Below are 5,000 nucleotides of genomic sequence, written 5' to 3' on the forward strand. Positions count from 1 at the left end.
CGATGCCCCGTAACGCACATGAGAGCAATCCCGGCCAATTTCTCCCGTTTGATGGGGTCTATGTGTACAAATTTTGACTTTTTTGAGTGCACGTGCAAATCTGCTGAAAAAGCCTGTGGAAGTTTCACGGCGTTCGTACGATATTTGGCGACGCAAAAATGAGCGATTTCCCAGCTCGATGGAATTCGGAGCGAGAGAAACGATGCCCCGTAACGCACATGAGAGCAATCCCGGCCAATTTCTCCCGTTTGATGGGGTCTATGTGTACAAATTTTGACTTTTTTGAGTGCACGTGCCAATCTGCTGGAAAAGCCTGTGGAAGTTTCACGGCGTTCGTACGATATTTGGCGACGCAAAAATGAGCGATTTCCCAGCTCGATGGAATTCGGCGCGACAGAAACGATGCCCCGTAACGCACATGAGAGCAATCCGGGCCAATTTCTCCCGTTTGATGGGGTCTATGTGTAAAAATTTTGACTTTTTTGAGTGCAGGTGCAAATCTGCTGGAAAAGCCTGTGGAAGTTTCACGGCGTTCGTACGATATTTGGCGACGCAAAAATGAGCGATTTCCAAGCTCGATGGAATTCGGAGCGAGAGAAACGATGCCCCGTAACGCACATGAGAGCAATCCGGGCCAATTTCTCCCGTTTGATGGGGTCTATGTGTAAAAATTTTGACTTTTTTGAGTGCAGGTGCAAATCTGCTGAAAAAGCCTGTGGAAGTTTCACGGCGTTCGTACGATATTTGGCGACGCAAAAATGAGCGATTTCCCAGCTCGAGAGAATTCGGCGCGAGAGAAACGATGCCCCGTAACGCACATGAGAGCAATCCGGGCCAATTTCTCCCGTTTGATGGGGTCTATGTGTAAAAATTTTGACTTTTTTGAGTGCACGTGCAAATCTGCTGGAAAAGCCTGTGGAAGTTTCACGGCGTTCGTACGATATTTGGCGACGCAAAAATGAGCGATTTCCCAGCTCGATGGAATTCGGCGCGAGAGAAACGATGCCCCGTAACGCACATGAGAGCAATCCCGGCCAATTTCTCCCGTTTGATGGGGTCTATGTGTAAAAATTTTGACTTTTTTGAGTGCACGTGCAAATCTGCTGAAAAAGCCTGTGGAAGTTTCACGGCGTTCGTACGATATTTGGCGACGCAAAAATGAGCGATTTCCCAGCTCGATGGAATTCGGAGCGAGAGAAACGATGCCCCGTAACGCACATGAGAGCAATCCCGGCCAATTTCTCCCGTTTGATGGGGTCTATGTGTACAAATTTTGACTTTTTTGAGTGCAGGTGCAAATCTGCTGAAAAAGCCTGTGGAAGTTTCACGGCGTTCGTACGATATTTGGCGACGCAAAAATGAGCGATTTCCCAGCTCGAGAGAATTCGGCGCGAGAGAAACGATGCCCCGTAACGCACATGAGAGCAATCCGGGCCAATTTCTCCCGTTTGATGGGGTCTATGTGTAAAAATTTTGACTTTTTTGAGTGCAGGTGCAAATCTGCTGGAAAAGCCTGTGGAAGTTTCACGGCGTTCGTACGATATTTGGCGACGCAAAAATGAGCGATTTCCAAGCTCGATGGAATTCGGAGCGAGAGAAACGATGCCCCGTAACGCACATGAGAGCAATCCGGGCCAATTTCTCCCGTTTGATGGGGTCTATGTGTAAAAATTTTGACTTTTTTGAGTGCACGTGCAAATCTGCTGAAAAAGCCTGTGGAAGTTTCACGGCGTTCGTACGATATTTGGCGACGCAAAAATGAGCGATTTCCCAGCTCGATGGAATTCGGCGCGAGAGAAACGATGCCCCGTAACGCACATGAGAGCAATCCCGGCCAATTTCTCCCGTTTGATGGGGTCTATGTGTACAAATTTTGACTTTTTTGAGTGCACGTGCAAATCTGCTGAAAAAGCCTGTGGAAGTTTCACGGCGTTCGTACGATATTTGGCGACGCAAAAATGAGCGATTTCCCAGCTCGATGGAATTCGGAGCGAGAGAAACGATGCCCCGTAACGCACATGAGAGCAATCCCGGCCAATTTCTCCCGTTTGATGGGGTCTATGTGTACAAATTTTGACTTTTTTGAGTGCACGTGCCAATCTGCTGGAAAAGCCTGTGGAAGTTTCACGGCGTTCGTACGATATTTGGCGACGCAAAAATGAGCGATTTCCCAGCTCGATGGAATTCGGCGCGACAGAAACGATGCCCCGTAACGCACATGAGAGCAATCCGGGCCAATTTCTCCCGTTTGATGGGGTCTATGTGTAAAAATTTTGACTTTTTTGAGTGCAGGTGCAAATCTGCTGGAAAAGCCTGTGGAAGTTTCACGGCGTTCGTACGATATTTGGCGACGCAAAAATGAGCGATTTCCAAGCTCGATGGAATTCGGAGCGAGAGAAACGATGCCCCGTAACGCACATGAGAGCAATCCGGGCCAATTTCTCCCGTTTGATGGGGTCTATGTGTAAAAATTTTGACTTTTTTGAGTGCAGGTGCAAATCTGCTGAAAAAGCCTGTGGAAGTTTCACGGCGTTCGTACGATATTTGGCGACGCAAAAATGAGCGATTTCCCAGCTCGAGAGAATTCGGCGCGAGAGAAACGATGCCCCGTAACGCACATGAGAGCAATCCGGGCCAATTTCTCCCGTTTGATGGGGTCTATGTGTAAAAATTTTGACTTTTTTGAGTGCACGTGCAAATCTGCTGGAAAAGCCTGTGGAAGTTTCACGGCGTTCGTACGATATTTGGCGACGCAAAAATGAGCGATTTCCCAGCTCGATGGAATTCGGCGCGAGAGAAACGATGCCCCGTAACGCACATGAGAGCAATCCCGGCCAATTTCTCCCGTTTGATGGGGTCTATGTGTACAAATTTTGACTTTTTTGAGTGCACGTGCAAATCTGCTGAAAAAGCCTGTGGAAGTTTCACGGCGTTCGTACGATATTTGGCGACGCAAAAATGAGCGATTTCCCAGCTCGATGGAATTCGGAGCGAGAGAAACGATGCCCCGTAACGCACATGAGAGCAATCCCGGCCAATTTCTCCCGTTTGATGGGGTCTATGTGTACAAATTTTGACTTTTTTGAGTGCAGGTGCAAATCTGCTGAAAAAGCCTGTGGAAGTTTCACGGCGTTCGTACGATATTTGGCGACGCAAAAATGAGCGATTTCCCAGCTCGAGAGAATTCGGCGCGAGAGAAACGATGCCCCGTAACGCACATGAGAGCAATCCGGGCCAATTTCTCCCGTTTGATGGGGTCTATGTGTAAAAATTTTGACTTTTTTGAGTGCAGGTGCAAATCTGCTGGAAAAGCCTGTGGAAGTTTCACGGCGTTCGTACGATATTTGGCGACGCAAAAATGAGCGATTTCCCAGCTCGATGGAATTCGGCGCGACAGAAACGATGCCCCGTAACGCACATGAGAGCAATCCGGGCCAATTTCTCCCGTTTGATGGGGTCTATGTGTAAAAATTTTGACTTTTTTGAGTGCACGTGCAAATCTGCTGAAAAAGCCTGTGGAAGTTTCACGGCGTTCGTACGATATTTGGCGACGCAAAAATGAGCGATTTCCCAGCTCGAGAGAATTCGGCGCGAGAGAAACGATGCCCCGTAACGCACATGAGAGCAATCCGGGCCAATTTCTCCCGTTTGATGGGGTCTATGTGTACAAATTTTGACTTTTTTGAGTGCACGTGCAAATCTGCTGAAAAAGCCTGTGGAAGTTTCACGGCGTTCGTACGATATTTGGCGACGCAAAAATGAGCGATTTCCCAGCTCGATGGAATTCGGCGCGAGAGAAACGATGCCCCGTAACGCACATGAGAGCAATCCCGGCCAATTTCTCCCGTTTGATGGGGTCTATGTGTAAAAATTTTGACTTTTTTGAGTGCACGTGCAAATCTGCTGGAAAAGCCTGTGGAAGTTTCACGGCGTTCGTACGATATTTGGCGACGCAAAAATGAGCGATTTCCCAGCTCGATGGAATTCGGCGCGACAGAAACGATGCCCCGTAACGCACATGAGAGCAATCCGGGCCAATTTCTCCCGTTTGATGGGGTCTATGTGTAAAAATTTTGACTTTTTTGAGTGCACGTGCAAATCTGCTGAAAAAGCCTGTGGAAGTTTCACGGCGTTCGTACGATATTTGGCGACGCAAAAATGAGCGATTTCCCAGCTCGAGAGAATTCGGCGCGAGAGAAACGATGCCCCGTAACGCACATGAGAGCAATCCGGGCCAATTTCTCCCGTTTGATGGGGTCTATGTGTACAAATTTTGACTTTTTTGAGTGCACGTGCAAATCTGCTGAAAAAGCCTGTGGAAGTTTCACGGCGTTCGTACGATATTTGGCGACGCAAAAATGAGCGATTTCCCAGCTCGATGGAATTCGGCGCGACAGAAACGATGCCCCGTAACGCACATGAGAGCAATCCGGGCCAATTTCTCCCGTTTGATGGGGTCTATGTGTAAAAATTTTGACTTTTTTGAGTGCACGTGCAAATCTGCTGAAAAAGCCTGTGGAAGTTTCACGGCGTTCGTACGATATTTGGCGACGCAAAAATGAGCGATTTCCCAGCTCGAGAGAATTCGGCGCGAGAGAAACGATGCCCCGTAACGCACATGAGAGCAATCCGGGCCAATTTCTCCCGTTTGATGGGGTCTATGTGTAAAAATTTTGACTTTTTTGAGTGCAGGTGCAAATCTGCTGAAAAAGCCTGTGGAAGTTTCACGGCGTTCGTACGATATTTGGCGACGCAAAAATGAGCGATTTCCCAGCTCGATGGAATTCGGCGCGAGAGAAACGATGCCCCGTAACGCACATGAGAGCAATCCGGGCCAATTTCTCCCGTTTGATGGGGTCTATGTGTAAAAATTTTGACTTTTTTGAGTGCACGTGCAAATCTGCTGAAAAAGCCTGTGGAAGTTTCACGGCGTTCGTACGATATTTGGCGACGCAAAAATGAGCGATTTCCCAGCTCGAGAGAATTCGGCGCGAGAGAAA

Source organism: Lampetra planeri, unplaced genomic scaffold (genome assembly GCF_965212315.1).
Source record: "Lampetra planeri unplaced genomic scaffold, kcLamPlan1.2.h2 scaffold_540, whole genome shotgun sequence".
Classification (NCBI taxonomy): Eukaryota; Metazoa; Chordata; class Hyperoartia; order Petromyzontiformes; family Petromyzontidae; genus Lampetra; species Lampetra planeri.